The sequence below is a fragment of the Ornithorhynchus anatinus genome, chromosome 4, assembly GCF_004115215.2.
Source record: "Ornithorhynchus anatinus isolate Pmale09 chromosome 4, mOrnAna1.pri.v4, whole genome shotgun sequence".
NCBI classification, from domain to species: Eukaryota; Metazoa; Chordata; class Mammalia; order Monotremata; family Ornithorhynchidae; genus Ornithorhynchus; species Ornithorhynchus anatinus.
Window position 1 is genome coordinate 9,297,779 of NC_041731.1, and position 17,587 is coordinate 9,315,365.

The following is a 17,587-nucleotide window of genomic DNA, read 5'->3' on the forward strand; positions in this document are numbered from 1 at the left end:
CAGGGACAGGACTAAAAAGAGGGTGGGAGAGGGAAGAGAATGAGAGAAAAACCATGAATGAGTTGGTAGGGGTATGGTCAAATAGAGGGAGCGATGATGAGATAAAGGTGGTAAGACAGTGAGAAGGTGGTCGGAGAGAGGGGAGAAGGGGAGCGAGAAAAGAGGCACAGAAAATCAAAAGGGAGTCCGATGTCATGGGGAGGGAGTTGCTAAGGAAAGGGAGAGGGCAGATATCCTAAGCCAAGCATGCTCTGGACAGAAGTGTAAAGTTCCCACCTGAACTGTTCTGTGTTGGGCTATTTTTTGGATGTTTCTGGTGCTCAGAAACGTGGATGAGAAGGAGCAGAAGTAGGTGGGGGGAGGAAGGAGGAGGAGGAAGGGAAATATAGTATTTACTGAGCACCTCCTGACCACAGAATGCTGCACATGGTGCTTGAGAGAGTACCATAGAACTAGTAGATATGATCCCAGACTTCAAAGACAATCTAGTGGGACAAGCAATAATTCAGTCAGTCATATTCACTGAGCACTTACTATGTGCAGAGCACTATATTAAGCACTTGGGAAAGTATAATAATAGTCAGCAGGCACGATCCTTGACCCTAAGAAGCTTTCAGTATTCAGGGGGAGACAGACATTTAAATAGATTAGGGTTATGGGAAATAGTAGAGTATAAGAATATTTACATAATCATTATGAGGCTGGTGTGAGTATTGAAGTGCTAAAGGAGTACAATCCATTCAATGGATTTTTCATTTGTTAAACACTTACTGTGTGTCAGGCAATCCACTAAATCCTGGGGTAAATCATGTTGGACACATTCCCTATCTCATGTGGGGCTCACAGTCTTAATCCTCATTTTGCAGATGAGGAAACTGAGGCACAGAGAAGTGAAGTGATTTACTTAAGGTCACTTAGCATTCGAGTGGTGGAGCCGGGATTAGAATCCAGGTCCTTCCGACTCCCAGGCCGTGCCGTTCCTACCTGGCCATGCTTCTTCTCTTTTAATATGAATATTAAAAGGTCATCTCTTGCCACGTTAAGGATTTTAAAGATTTTACTAGTTGCCTTTCCAGTCATTGTTTTTTAATCTTTGGGAATCCCACACTTTCTGAAGTCTTTGTTTGGAGAGAGCGACCGATCTCTTAATTGTCACATAAACTCTGCTATGCTTTCTTGCATTGCTTGAGAATTAGATTTACTGCAAATGTGATATCAAGCTTCCCTGAGCAGTTCCTCATCAACCCATGAGCCATTCACATGCATCCAATGACAAGACAGGATCTCCAACTATAAAATCTTATAATAGTCAGTCTCCAGCACTGAAGCAATGGTCATTACCGACGGTTTAAAGCACTCAATCACCTTCCCTCCCTCCTACCTCACCTCACTACTCTATCACCCAGCCCTCATACTTCACTCCTCTAATGCTTATGAACTAACTGTATCTCAGGCTTGTCTATCTCGCCACCGACCTCTCACCCACATCCTGTCTCTGGCCTGGAATGCCCTCTCTCTTCATATCTGTCAGACGATTACTTTCCCCATCTTCAAAGCCTTACTTGGAGGCGCATCTCCTCCGAGAGGCCTTCCTTGTCCAAACATTCCTTTCCTCTTCTCCCTTCTGCGTCACCCTGACTTACTCCATTTATTCATCCCCGCTCCCAGCCCCACCGCACTTAGCACGAATCTGTAATTTTATTTAGAGTAACGTTTGCCTTCCCCTCTAGACTATAAGCTCGTAGTGGGCAGGGAATATGTCTGTCATATTGTTATAGCGTACTCTCCCAAGTGCTTAATACACTTTTCTGCAGTGTATTAGTAAGTGCTCAACAGATGCAAATGACTGATTGCTCATCCCCACATGGCTTCACTGGATGGGACACGTGAGAACGGATGACAGCAGGATACCCAGGCAGCTGCTGAAGAGTGCGCATTTCCACTAACTTGTAGGTGGCCTAGCAACCACTGACTCAGCAGACCATACCGCAAGAATTTCACAACCTCCCCCAAACCTGTACTTTTTAATAGGGATGAGTGAATTTAGCTTCGTTTGTCAAATGTCTCCCACAATTTTTCCAAACATTTTCAGTTTAGAGAAACCCAGAACATGTTTGCCCAAGAAGTTTTCCCCTCAATTTCTAGGCCCATGTGTATTTTAGAGGAAATTTGATCCATATGCCCCTTGGTTCAATTTACCCAACTCATCAAAATGTTGTTTTGTAAGAGCTAGTATGGGATTTGTGTGTAAATCCTTTCTTTTCCTAATATTAGAAGTCATATTTGTTGACCTCGTGTTTTTATATTTTGGGATTTGGTATAAAATTTAGGATCTATCACATCTGATTTACTTTCAAAGATATCTAAACTTATTAAATAGCCATTGGTCTCAGGCCCCAGAGACTCATTTAAACCAAAGTGGTAAATCATCTTAATAATTTATTTTGTTTTCTCATTCACATTTATAGGTCAATATGGACAGCTCTAAAACCCTTTTACTCTTTCCAAATTTTTATGTGATTTGTATAAGTAACTGAAACATTAATATATTGTGATGAAGGGCCATTTTGTATTTATTGATATATAGCAAATCGGGGTAGCCTGTGATCATTTTTTCAGGTCCACAGATTTTGCAGTTCTTGAAATCTAGTAAGGGGATTTCAACAATTCATCATTTGAGCAGCCATAACCTATTCCCTATCATACCTGGAAGCTAGCAAAAAGCGAAAGTAGCAGGGATTGTGTTTTTTTGATGTTTCTATACATTTAAGGTTGCTTCACAGGGCTTTTCCTTGAGTTTCCCTGGGTCAGCAGTTCCTTCAAAAGAACTGGAGACTGGAGGGACCCAGTAAGCTGTAAGGCCCTGGAGGGCAGGGATTAGGTCTTCCAATTGCACTGTGTCATCTGCACAAAGTAGTCACTCAGTAAATGCCATTGATTACTCTACTGATTGACTGAGAATCCCTGAGAGGCAACTAGATGTCATTACTGATCAATCCAATAATCGACCAATTGCATTTATTGAGTGTGTACTGCATGGCTTAGTGGAAAGAGCACAGGCTTGGGAGTCAGAGGTCGTGGGTTCTAATCCCGGCTCCTCCACTTATCAACTGTGTGATTTTGGACAAGTCACTTAACTTCTCTGTGTCTCAGTTAACCCATCTGTAAAATGGGGATTAAGACTGTGAGCCTACGTAGAGGAACCTGATTACCTTGTATCTACCCCAGTGCTTAGAACAGTGTTTGGCACATAGTAAGTGCTTAATACCAGTATTATTATTATTATTAAAGCAAGAAGTGCAGTAGAGGTGATAAGCAAGATCCCTGCCCTGAGGAAGTTTAAAATCTAATGGGAGAAACAAGCACTTAAGCAAATTACAGGGGTGTGGACCTCCATGTTCCTCTCTCCAGAGGAAGCTTTAGGCTGGGGAAGAGGAAATTCAGGCAGTGAGGATGATGATGATAAAAATAATAATAATAATTTTAAATGGTGGCATTTGTTAAATGCTTGATCTCTCCTAAGAGCATAGCACAGTGTTCTGCACACAGCAAATACTTGATAAATATGACTGATTGATCAATTGGTTGATTAAGTGCTTACTATGTGCCAAGCACTTTACCAAGCACTGAGGTAAATAAAAGATAGGTTGGACACAGCCTATGTAAGTGGAGAACAGGTACTGAGGTACTGAAACCTGTTTTACAGATGAGGAAACTGAGGTACAGAGAAGTTTAGTGACTTGCCCAAGGTCACAGCAGGCAAGAGGCTGAGCAGGGGAAAAAAAATCACATCCTTTGATTTCCCGGTAGCCATCTCCAGGGGTCGAAATGCCAGAGGTCTTCTGGAATAATTGAGGTAAATCTGCAGTAACACTGGGGCTTGACTTCATATACTTTTGCTAACCCTTTGACCCTTCCTTTAATATCTTTGGGCTCTTTGATGGTTTCCCAGGGCCAGATCCAGTTGGTGAAGATAACAGAAACAGGTTTTGTGATCTCATTAGAAATAGGTGGATAAATTGCTGGTTGGTTAACATTTTGCATGCTGAAATAGGCCCAAAATTACTATTGAAATCTTAATACATAAAAATAACAGGGCAATTTCCAAGAGTCTGCACGCAGAGTATGCTGAACCCATTCTGATGAACTGCATTCAATAACTATACTTATTGAAGCAAAGTGATAGGTAGATTTAGAGTCCAGATCTTTGTGGTAGAGCAATGACTTGCACTTGACGGAAATGGTTAAAGCACCTGCCTTTGTCTGACCTTCAAAAACTATTCATTCAATCATATTTATTGAGCAGTCACTACGTGCAGAGCACTGTACTAAGCGCTTGGAATGTACAGTTCAGCAACAGAGACAATTCCTGCCCAATAACGGGCTGTGTCAGAGGAACCCACAAAAATATGGGGGATAGATTGTCTCCTTTACCCTCTACTCCATCCAGTGGCTGAGCCCGTGGAAAAATCAATTAAATTGAAGATATCTAATATTCAGGTTTAACCCATGTTCGAACTTTTCCCTGTTTTTCCATATGCATTACAATGATGGAAATGCAAGATTATTGATCGTCCATCTTCCATTTACCTCAAGTAGGGGACAAATGTTACTTAGTTCATATAGGGTCTTGGTTCAGAAAGGAAAAAAAAGCTGAACTTTTCTTTTTTAAAATATAAGAAATCAGGATGTTCTTATAGGCAAAGTATAAAAATATAAAAATGAGTGATCCTTACTGAGATGCTCCCCCCATCCTTTGTAAGATTTATTACCCAGGTATCATAAATTTGAGCATAATCCTGAGAAGGCATTCTGCAGTTAATCTACATATGTCATATGCAGTTTGCTCTCTCTTTCTCTCTGTATGTATATATGCATACACATAAATAGGGAGAGCATGTATATTCATAAATATAAGTAAACTGGATTTACTCCCACAAGCCTTAGGACTGTTACATTTCTTCTGTGTATATGAGTCAATTATTGAAACATTTTATTATAATGTCAGGTATCTCCTTGGTATAGATTCTTTAGGATACTGGATTTGAATTTTATTTCTGAGTTTAGAGATATACAGGATATTCGCTGTCCTCAAAAACCCTTTCCCCAAACAACTTCTGTTTCACCAAGCAGGAAAGATCAATTCAAAAGGATTTTCTTGGCGAAAACATGACCGATGGAGTTGAATGTGATATCTCTACCATCAGACCTTCAGGGGCAATTCTAATGAAGGGAAAGACAAATAAAATGTGGTATCTGGAATCATCACAGGTGGACAAAGTTTCGAATAATCACTTCCCACCAACAATGTAGGGTAAGTTGTGAAAGTCCTAGTATTCATGTGGGAGCATAGATATGTCCTAATATTCCCTCTAACAAATGCATGGATTAAGCTCTTCTACCATAGAAGTAGATTTGTGGTTTGTCTGCACTCTTCTCCATTTGCTTTTGCTCTAGTCACTTGGATCCAGGTTGTAAAAAAAAACCTCCTTTTTAAAATTGCAGTTCTTCTTTTAATTTGAAGATAAGGACCTATAGTTGCCTTTCTGGGTGATATTTGAAAATTAGATTCTTCATTGCTTTCAGATCCCTTTCGACTTCTGCCCTTGTTAGAAACTCCTGTTATGGGTCACTGATAGTAGGATACTATTTCAATATACCCTTCTTTATATACCATTTAGTAGCTGAAATCACAGAAATTAGGAGAAAGGGAAATTGTCCTGTAGAATTTGGGGAAGAATCATGAAATTAAAATGAAACTGAGGGATAACCAGTGAGGCGACGTAATAGTGACATAACATTCATGGCTATACTCTCAACAGGATGCGTAAAAGTAATAAGTGAAAATGGTAAATGGTAAATATATCTAAACCTGTCTGTAAAATTGCAGTCTTTCAGGCTTCCACATCTTCCTGTTGCCAGTCTAGCATCAAAAACTACTTAATTATGCATCCATTGACTGGTTTTCTTATAAAAACCAATTCTAATATTCTAAACTCGATTAATTGGCAAGAAAACACATTTCATCCATGATTCACTCATATTTGAACAGTTTCACACCGACTTTATCTAAGAAAAGGTATAAGACTAATGAGACCAATTTTCATATTTTTTCCTAGCATCATACTTGGTGAATTTCTATCCTTATCTGTTTTAATGATATTTGTGAAGTGCTTTCTATGTACCAGGCCGGATACTAAGCCTTGGGGTAGATACAAGATAATCAGGTTGGACACGGTCCATGTCCCACAGGAGGCTCACAGTCTTAATCCCCGTTTTACAGATGAGGTAACTGAGGCACAGAGAAGTTGTGATTTGCCCAATGTCACACAGCAGAAAGGTGGAAGGGCGGGATTGGACCCCAGATCCTCGGACGCAAGCCCAGATTCTTTCCACTGGGCCATGCTGCTTCTCATTTTACAAGTTGCTTTCTCTGCTTAATTTGACAGGAGAGGATGTGACCATTTGGAATTGTATGTGTGCGGTAGACAGGGTTTAAGGAGAAGGGGGAACTCCAAACTTGACCTACTGTCCAATTAGACATATTACTTCCATGAACAGAACCTCTGTGGTAGGTATGAAGTAAAAAAAAAAATAAAGTTGCTGGTCTTATACTCTGTGATGGTTAGCCACAAAAAGCTACAAAGTTATACATCAAAACATTCTCCCATTTGAGTGTCTCCCATCTGGTATGCACTTTAGTTATGAAGTTAGTGCAGATTTGGAATGATAAATTCGAGCTTTGTTTTTTTTCCAGTGATCATCAGGGGAACTTCTAAAGGAGAAGGTAGAAATTATTTCAGCAAGGAAAATTCTCCTTTTATTTTACTAGACTGTAAACTGTCTGTGGGCAGGGATTGGGTCTACCGTGTCTATTGTACAATGCCCTCCCAAGCACTTAGAACTGTGCTCTGCCTATTGTAACCACTCAGTAAATTCCACTGATTGATTGTGCTTCAGATGACCATTTTTAACTCCAGTTCTTAAAAGATTTTTCAACAAGTTCTATACAGTGTTGAAAACTGAGCCGAAGCTCTCTGGTAGCTATATAGTGTCCTCTCCTGGAATTGTGGGGTGGAAAGTGACTTTGAAAATTCAGCCACCAGTTGCATACACCTTCCTTCAGATATTTCACAACTAAATTACTCAACTTCTAAGTCCTATTTTTAAGTCACTCTAATGGCAGGGCACTTTCCCTATCAACAAGTATTTATTTATATCCAAGCTCAATCCCGCTTGCTACAGAGCACCGTATCAAGCACTTGCGAGTGTAGAGTACAAAAGAGTTGGTGGACACATTCCCTGGCCCCCAGGAGCTTATAGTCTAGAGGAGGAGACAGACATTAAAATAATCAATCAATAGTATTTATTGGATTCTTACCATCTACAGAGCACTGTACTAAACACTTTGGGAGAGTACAATTCAACAGAGTTGGTAGATACGTCCCCAGTCCACGAGAAGCTTCCAGTCTAGAGTGCATGCCCATTGAAACATAATGTCGGCCCATTTTCCTCTAGTCTTAGAACACTGCTCTTCATCCTAAATAAATATAATTGATAACTATATTGACTGCTCTTTATAGTTACCCTCACTGTATTCTTTTCAAAGTTGATTAATTCCAGTTTCCTTAACTCTTGAGCCCTTGGGTATTTCTAAGTTCTTCTCTATCTCAAAACTCATAATGGGGTCAGCCCTTGTCAGATTTGAAAATTCGCCTTATTTGGTTGGAATTATTTTGCAGAATTCATATTCCTTATCAACCCCAGTAATATCTCAAAGAGTGGATAGAGCATGAGTCTGGGAGTCAGAAGGATCTGGGTTCCAATCTTTTCTCTGCTACTTGTCTTCTGTGCGACCTTGAGCACATCTCTTCATTTCTCTGTGCCTCAGATACCTCATCTGTAAAATGAGGATTAAGACTGGGATCGCCTTGTGGGCCATGGACTGTGTCCAACCTGATTAGCTTGTTTCTACCCCAGTGCTTAGCACAGTGTCTAGCACAGAATAAGTGCTTAACAAATACCATAAAAAGTAGGTTAGCTAGTTTTAGGAGGATTCAAAGCTACCATTTCAGACTCCAATCAGCACAGACAGACTGAGAGGTATTAGACTGAACTGGTACCAACAGGGCATGTGTTCAGGACATTCCATCTGAAAGTGTACCTACTGGGGGAATAATAATGATAAAAAGAATAATGATATTAATATTAATATTTCTTAAGGGCTTACTATATCTTCCAGGCACTGTCCTAACTGCTGTGGTAGATATAAGATTATCAGGTTGGACACATGCAGGGCAGAAAGGAGAAAAGGTTTACTCATTTTGACAGGGAAACTGAGGCTCAGAGAAGTTAAGTGACTTACCCAAAGTCATACAGAAGGCAAGTAGATTGCTACTGCCTGAAAAGTGCTAGAAACACCCTCACTCCAGGACCGGGTGTCTGCTTCTTGGAGCCTACCTTGAGTCAGTGAGGAGGGGAACAGAAATGGCAAAATTTGAAATGCAGCCAGAAAAACCAACTCCCGGTGGCTGATGAGGAGGTTTTGCTGGGGCTGTGCTTGTACTGTGCCATTCTAACATCCCACTTCCCTGCTGATTGCAAAATTTCTGTTAAGTTAGCTTTGTTTTGCTCAAGCATGGGGAAGAGGGAAGGAATACTTTAGAAGAAAAGAACATTTAAGAGGTTTGCCTGTCCCAACCAGTGTCCTGCTATGTTGGAAATACACAATCCCATTTGGAGTGTGCATTGCATCTCTAAATGGGGCTGGGAAAACCCTCAGCAATTCCAAACAGGATCAGATTCTGTATCAATAAACAGTTTCGCTGACTACTCTTTGGTGTGAATGTCTTTGCATACAATGGGCTTGCTCTTAGTTGGCCCAAGCAGGTATTCCACCACCTTTCCTACTGTATTTGAATTCCTAAACTCCAGGCAATAGGAGGTATCTTAGACCAGGTGATGGTTACATACTTTCCCCACCTTCAAAGCCTTATTGAAAGCACATCTCCTCCAAGAGGTCTTTCCAGATTAAGCCCCAATTTTCCTTATCTCCTACTCCCTTCTGCAGCACCCTGACTTGCTCCCTTTCTCCCCCGCCCCAGCTCCACAGTACTGATGTATATATCTATAATTGTATTTATTTGTATTGATGGTCGTCTCCCTCCTTTGGACTGTGAGCTCAGTGTGGGCAGGGCATGTCACTGGTGTTTGGTACTTTCCCAAGTGCTTAGTACAGTACTCTGTATAGAGTAAGTGCTTAATAAATAGGATTGAATGAATGAATAATCTCTCTGGAGTGGGAGAAAACCTTCCTCTGAGGTGTTTTGAGGCTTGCTGTAAGTATGGTTCTGTTCCAGACCAGCACAGAGCAGGTTAACTAGAGAGGTGAAGCTTGACACTCAGGTTAAGTTGACAATCTAAAGGGCCTGGGAATACAGCCAAGTGCAAAAGTAAGGAAAATCCTTGGCTTTTCCCCTTTGGGGCACAAACCCTGGGTCAGCCTGGGGGCCACTGGCCTGAAGACCAGTCAGCACCTACAAAAGGGAGAGATAGATGGGGTGCAGTTACCTATGCATTTTAATTATTTTGTGGTATTTCTTCAGCACTTACTATGTATCAGGCACTGTACTGGGCTCTGGGGTAAATATAAGCTAATCAGGTCACAATAAAGGGGAAGAGGAGACACTAAAACCTCCACGTCCAACTTCCCAACCTGCTGTGGGACTGTGGAGGCTGAATAAAAGCCAATTATTTGATTGCTGTTGTTAAAAGCCCTTTGAACCCTGATGGCTTTTCTTTCACGACTTAACTGGATGATACAGGATGGAGTGTGGCAACTCTTAGCTGGGCATTTAAAACACCTGCAACTAAGAACAAGAGGAAATCCACAGCCAAGGAGCGCTGCCCTGGGTACTGAGGTGGCAAAATTATAGAACTGAAACAGAAATGAAACAGGGCCAACAGTGAAGTCGAGTGAGAATCAGTCAGGCAATCTATGGTGATTGTGAAGTCTTTTAATACAGACCTCAGGATTTAAGGGAAATGTATTGGTTCTATTAAATAAATGGTACATCAGTAGTTTGGGGAAATGGAAGTAACCCCTGACAGAAATATTGACCCACAATCTCCAGGAATCTGAAAAGTGATACCAATCTAGAGTAGGGATATAATAATAATAATAATAATAGTATTTCTTAAATACTTCCTAGGTACCAGGCTCTGTACTAATTGCTGGGGTGGATACAAGCAAATTAGGTTGGTCACCGTCCCGGTCCCATGTGGGGCTCACAGTCTCAATCCCCATTTTTACAGATGAGGTAACTGAGGCACAGAGAAGTGAAGTGACTTGCCCAAGGCCACACAGGAGAGCCAGTATGGTATGCATTTTTCCATGTCAGCAAATACAAAATATTTCATTTCTTTGCTGTCTTTAGGACAATCTCTGCAAATACATTCTCTGCTTTAACATAGTTCTCTGCAAATTTAATATCAACCCTTAAATTTAAAAGGTGAGACATTTTCTTTATCAAACTGCATACCCTTCTGAAACAGCACGAGACTACCAAATCTGCAGAAAGGATAAACTTGTCTGTATGTTTTTCCTGAAAAGAAAAAAAACCACACCAACATATAAATATTAAACATAATTTATGTATGTGTAATATCAAGGTATATATGTGTGTATGTATATGCACATATATGTATTAGAAGGCCCCTGAAATTTCCATAATTTATCCTAACCAAATTATGTTTTTCAGAACTATGCCACTAGTGAGCTTCCCTACTGAAGTGGACATCATGAAATGGTAAAACAATAACCACCAAGCTGGATCAAGAAGATGAGAGTAATTTCTGCCAAGAAAGTAGAAAGGCACTTCTTGCATGTAAACAAGCCAGGTATGGAGTAACTGGCCAGCTCTGATTGAAGTTTTACATCCCACTAAAAGACAGCAACCAGTAATTAGTGGTGAATTTGCCACCTGAAAACCATTTCTCAGAAGAGGGACGGTAATTCCAGAAAAAGGTGCATTCAGTATCTTTCTGCTAATTGTCCTAAAGATGTCAAACTCTCCCTCTTCTGGAAAACAATATCCTTGATTACTCAATTTTTTTTTTTTACAACCACTACATTCAGGCTGTCACCAATTCTTGTTGCTTCTTTTTCTACAGCATCTTCTGGATCTGCCCACCCTTTCCAGTCAAACCGCCACCACGCTTGTCCAGGCTTTTATGTCATATTCCAACTAGATTATTCCTCTTTGATCTCCCAGCCTCCAGTCTTTCCCCTTGCCTGTCCAGAGTTTAGACCCTTTTCCTAAAACATTGTACTGGGCACATCTCTCCATTTCTCAAAAACCTCCAGTGGTTACCTAGACCTCTCTGCAGTAAAAAAAAAAAAAAACCTTCTGACTTTTGGCTTTGGGGCACTTAATCAGCTCTCTCCCCGCCACACTTTTCCTCACTCCTCTCCCACTACCCCATAGCATATACACTTTGTTCTCCTCGTGCTAACCTGGGCTTCATTCTTGTCTCTATCAAAGGTGACCTCTGGCTCACACCATCCCCTATGCCTAGACCTTCCTCCCCCTTCACTTATGGCAGACCGCTGTTCTCTCCAACCCCGAGGCCCACAGCTCCTCCAGGAAGGATTTGCTGATTTATCTCTCAACTCCACAACACATTTTCATTCTAACTACACTTCAGCACTTCCATGTTACCTACCAGTTGGTGACTCAAACCCCTGTAGCACTTATGATCAAACATTTACACTGTATTACTTCCTCCTATCCTTAATTCATTTTAAGTGTCGTTTCCTAGTTAGATTGTCAGCTCCTTGAGAGTAGGGATCATGTCTACTAATTCTGTCGTACTCTCCAGAGTGCTTACGTTGCTCTGCAAAGAATAAGTGCTGAATAAATATCATTGATTGGTAGATTGATTGAGGACTTGTGGGGATCTGGGAAGCAGTTGGAGTTTTTAAGTGGTTCTTTTAATGAAACGGTTAAATCTGTTCATTATGAAGTTCACAGCACAATTGGAATTGTGCACTTCAATTGTAGTTTTTGCCTCATCTCTTCCCTTCCATTAATCGTGTTTGTGTCCATTATTGGTGCTGATGCCTCCAATTTAAAATGGGTATGAATTTTCAAAACAAATACAATATGGTGTTGCTAAAGATGTACATTTGTTATTAGTTCCTCTCGAGTCTTTTTTTAAAAAATTGAACTTTGTGTCCCAGATCACAACAAAGCACGACAAGACAGTCTAACATTTTGCAAGCTTGTCAATAACAAATTCAATATGAAATCCCTGCTGATGTGTTTTCCTATTTTCAGATGAACCAACATCCTGCGATGCTGGGAGTTTCACAATTTGTAAATGTATTTTTCAAAAAAGTCCTCCCGTGGCATGCCACTTCGACTTATCTGGGGTCCCGAACCAACTCACCCCTGATGTTTTCAGCCATTAATCAGCAGTTTTCCTGGAAAATGGCTGACAGAAAAGGTGGAGAAGGACTGGTTAATGGTACTCAAGAGTCTCTCCTGTTTACTGTCATAACCAGTAAGACTACAAGGTCCTGTGACTAAGCAACCTTCTGGAACTTCTGGTGAGGTCCTACATTCTTGCGCTTGCTTCCCTAGAGCTGTTTCCCAGCTGATAATGTGCAGAGACATTGTCTCCTTTGGGTCAAGGCTCATTGTTCAGAACCCGTCACTCCCTCCCTCTCTCTCTCTCAGGAATCTCTCAGTAATCTATCTGAAGTGGCAACCTTTCAGGAATTCCCCACTTAAGAATTCTTGCAAAATTTGTAAGCTTGTATCTTGCCTTTGTTCTGCGGAATAAAGGAAGGTTCTCTATAGAACTGGAAACATTTCCTTTCAAACAAAAGCAACCAAGTAATCCCCAGGGCTAGGAGGGGAGAGATTCATTATCCCCCAAAGACAAAACTGGTAAGGGGAGGGTTGACAGAAGGGGTGAGTACCCCTCTTTCATAGAACTCTACTCAGGAAATGCATTCCCTTCAAAACTGGGGCATTAGTACACACCCAGAGATGTTGGACTTAATTCCACTGCTCTCCTGGCCAATCAGGACATCTGGCCACCCTCTGTGAAAATTACTTTCTTTATTTTACTGTGATGGCTTTTGTACCCTCACTCTTGCCTTGGGTTGAAGGTCTGTATGCATTTTCTTCAGCAAATCTATGAGGTCAGCATTTAAATGAAAAAAGAAAAAGTTGTACGGGTTGCCTGCCACAGAGCACTTTTAAATTGCTAAATAATTGAAGTCAAAACCCTACAGTGTGCAGTACGCAAACAATGATCTCCAGATTGGGAACCTCTGGTTTCTGATACTGCCTTTTCCAGTGTTACCTAACCACCTGCAGCGTAGACCCGGTGAAGACTGAGACAGGTAATTTACAATAATAATGCTTGGAGTGAAGAAAACGTGCTACTTCCAAAATGCCAACCAAGTGACCCTTGTTAGACACCACTACACCCCATGAGGATATATAAATAGTAACTCTCCCTGCCTCCATTTCCCAAACATCCAAACAGGGTAAATGAATTTTACATTTTCCCCAAAGCCCTTTACCTCCCACCACAATTCTAGCAACTGGCCACTCTGTAGATGGAGTTCACCTTTATGTTGTTGCATAAATGTTCCTGCAAGTCTCTTCTGTGTGTGGTGCCCAAATATATGTAGCACTTCATAGAGTGGGACTGTCTTGCAGCTGCTGAGAAAGAACATAGGGTGAGTCAGATGACTGTTCCTTAGTTTCCTCGCTGGTTTCAGAGAACCACTGGATGTTTGGTTTTTATTCAAGAACAGCATTCATTCATTCATTCAGTCAATACCATCTGCAATTAGCTATATAAAATTCGGGGAAAATACATGAATGGGAATTAGAAACAGTCCAAGGCCCCCAAGTGGATCACCATATTAGAATCCACCTTTCCACGGCTTATTGCTTTATTCTATCTGTTATTTATTTTACTGTCTGTCTCTTCCTGTACACTCTAAGTTCCTTCATTCATTCAGTCGTATTTATTAAGCAGTTACTGTGTGTAGAGCGCCGTACTAAGCATGTCGGAAAGTACAATACATCAGTAAACAGTGACGCTGTGGGCAGCAATCACCTCTGCCAACTCATATTATACTTTCCCCAGCATTTAGTACAGTGCCCTGCACATGGTAAGCACTCGATAAAAACCACTGATGGATTGACATCCCAAAGGTCATGGAGCAACACTTTGTTTCCGGTGATCATCATCATCATCATCAATGGTATTTATTGAGAGCATATTGTGGGCAGAGCACTGGATTAAGCTCGTGGGAGAGAACAATACGAGGGAGTTCATAGACATGTTTCCTTTCCAGAAGCAGCGTAGATTAGTGGAAAGATCACAGGCTTGGGAATCAGAGGTCATGGGTTCAAATTCCGGCTCTGCCACTTGTCAGCTGTGTGACTTTGGGCAAGTCTCAACTTCTCTGGGCCTCAGTTCCCTCATCTGTAAAATGGAGATTAAGACTGAGTCTCATGTGGGACCACCTGATTATCCTCTATTATCCCAGCGCTTAGAACAGTGTACAGAGTAACAGAGTAAGTACAGAGCACAGAGTAAGCACTTAACAGATACCATCATTATTATTATTATTATTATTATTCTCACAATGAGCCAGGAACACTGTCTGATTTTCTCACCTGCACATTCTTTCCCAGTGCTTAGTAAAGTGTTCTGAAGGCAATAAGCATTTAAAAAATAATATTACATCTGACTTCTGGATAAGTTAGGAAGGTCATGGTGGAGGTAGAGTGGGGGAATAATAATAATAATAATAATGTTGGTATTTGTTAAGCGCTTACTATGTGCCGAGCACTGTTCTAAGCGCTGGGGTAGACATAGGGGAATCAGGTTGTCCCACGTGGGACTCACAGTCTTAATCCCCATTTTTACAGATGAGGGAACTGAGGCACAGAGAAGTTAAGTGACTTGCCCACAGTCACACAGCCGACAAGTGGCAGAGCTGGGATTCGAACTCATGAGCCCTGACTCCAAAGCCCGTGCTCTTTCCACTGAGCCACGCTGCTTCTCTAATTGGAATGGGAATGGAAAGCAGGGAGTAGCGTGGCCTAGTGGAAAAAGCAGAGCTCTGAAAGTCAGAAGAAGTGGGGTCCTAATCCCGGTTCTGCTACTTGTCAGCTGTGTCACCTTGGGCAAGTCATTTCACTTCTCTGTGCCTCAGTTCCCTCATCTTTAAAAGGGGATTAAGACTGTGAGCCCCATATGGGGCAGGTACTGTGTCCAACCTGATTAACTTGTGTCTATCCCAGTGCCTTAGAAGAGTGCTTGGCACATAGTAAGCGCTTAACAAGTACCATAATTATTACTATTATTATTCATTCAATAGTATTTATTGAGTGCTTACTATGTGCAGAGCACTGTACTAAGCGCTTGGGATGAACAAGTCGGCAACAGATAGAGACAGTCCCTGCCGTTTGACGGGCTTACAGTCTAATCGGGAGGAGCATTTCTGAGTCAGCACTAGGAAACTCCATGATGGCCAGGGAGGGAGGGGATTCTAAGCAAGTGTCTTTTTTGCCCAGGGGACCAGGAAATGGAAACATTCAAATGACTGCCTGATATAGTAATAATGATGGTATTTGTTAAGCGCTTACTATGTGCCAAGCACTGTTCTAAGCACTGAGATAGAGACAAGGTTACCAGATTGTCCCATGTGGGACTCATAGACTCAATCCCCATTTTATAGATGAGGGAAATGAGGCTCAGAGAAGTAAAGTGACTTACCCAATGTCACACAGCAGACAAGTTGCGGAGGTAGGATAAGAACCCATAACCTTCCGATTTCCAGGCCCATGCTCAATCCACTATGCCACGCTGCTCAGAACGATGGTCTTGTGCACCACCATCTCAACAGTTGTATCCCCAAAATGTCTATGAGGGACAGACAGGGGTGGTGCACCTGGCTCTGAGGATGCACAGGAAAACTGGAGTCTGGAAACTGAATCCCTCAGTTCTAAAGCATAGAAGAGATCGAGCCTCTCTTCCTCCATTTCTCCGCTCCAGTCAACTTTCCCATCATTGTGTATGTGTCCTCTAATGCTCTCTGGATCATTGCTTAGGTTTTCCACTGGTACAGAACTTCCAAGCATCAGGCACTCTCCAGACCAGCCCCTCCCAACCTTCAGAGGCCTTCCAAAAAGTTACCTCTTCCCGGAAACTTTCCCCAACAAATTCCACCTTCTATGGGCTTGTCATTCCATTAGTAACTCTTATCTATCATAGGATTTTTATGGGTTTACTATTAATTCATTTAATCATTTCCTTATTGATTTTTACTATGTTTTTATCAGTTGTATCTACTTAACTCTTGTTCCTCTTGTATGTTGCACCATCTCAGGAAGTGAAGGACTGAATATGTATTTAGGAATGTTCAGCTAACAGACTGGAAAACTGCCAAAACAAAGCACAAAAAAATTAGTAAGACTTTTGAGAGCAGGGATTATGCCTTCTAACTTTTTGCATTTCCCAATTTCTTATTACAGTGCTCAACATATATTTATATATGCACACAGTGTAAAATGAGAGTATCTTAGTGTCAGGGCAGCTGGACTTGTTCTAGCAATTGCCAGAGAGAAAGCTTATTCATGATGACTAATTAGTTTTGTTAGATCGATAGGTATCATGTAGAGGTCTTGATTCAGTTTTTCCAGTCCAGATGACCAAATCTGTATCCTGTGTACATCGGAAGAGATCTGGGTTTCCCACGGGTTCTGGTGAAACGTCCTGAGCACCATGAGGGAAAGGGACCACGTTTCTTCCCATCTGTGTATTTTCTTCCAGTGCTTAGTACAGTGCTCTGCACACAGAGTGTTTAATAAATACTATAACTACTTAAAGAATTGGGTCAGGAGGACTCTGGGTAGAATCTCAGCAGTAGTAGAGAACCGTGAGACTGCAAGAGTTTCCACTGTCTTCTCTTTCCCTTTCTTCTTGAAATGATATTAGTGAGAGCCTCTTTGAAATCCTGGGGCATTTCTTTACTGTTCCATAGGTTGAGGCAGGTTCTAAGCAGTTCCACCCCCTCTCCCAACCCTGGCTTCTTGTCTATCTGAGCAGGTTCACCATCAAATCTAGGTCTCTGACTGCTCTCCAAATTCTAATTGTAAACAAACAATGATGATAACAACTGTGGTATTTGCTAAACACTTACTATATGGCAGGCACTGTACTAAACACTGAGGTAGATACAAGGTAATCAGGTTGGACACAGTTCTTGTCCCATATGGGGCTCACATTCTTAATCGCCATTTTACAGATGAGGTAACAGAGAACTGAAATGACTTGCTCAAGGTCACCCAGCAGACAAGAGGCAGAGGGGGGATTAGAACTCGAGTCCTTCTGACTCCCAGGCCCATGTTTTATCCATTAGGCCATGCTGCTTCTCTAATGATCAAGATCAAGATCATGATCAAGAGTATTATTATACTGAGCACTACAGAGTACAGTTTTCTGTACACAGTAAATACTCAATAACTACTATTGATTAAAATTTCATTAA

At 41.4% G+C, this 17,587-nt stretch overlaps 1 long non-coding RNA gene across 1 annotated transcript in view; it reads right to left on the reverse strand.

Annotated features, from left to right (window-relative positions):
* LOC114811278 overlaps nt 1–16,474 on the reverse strand; it is a 66,509-nt gene extending 50,035 nt beyond the window's left edge. Inside the window, exons 1-2 of the long non-coding RNA XR_003758939.2 lie at nt 16,395–16,474; nt 13,645–13,739 (exon numbers count right to left, since the gene is read on the reverse strand). This is a non-coding gene — a long non-coding RNA (uncharacterized LOC114811278). The remainder of the gene's footprint in view (nt 1–13,644; nt 13,740–16,394) is intronic.
* Nucleotides 16,475–17,587: the final 1,113 nt, after the last annotated feature.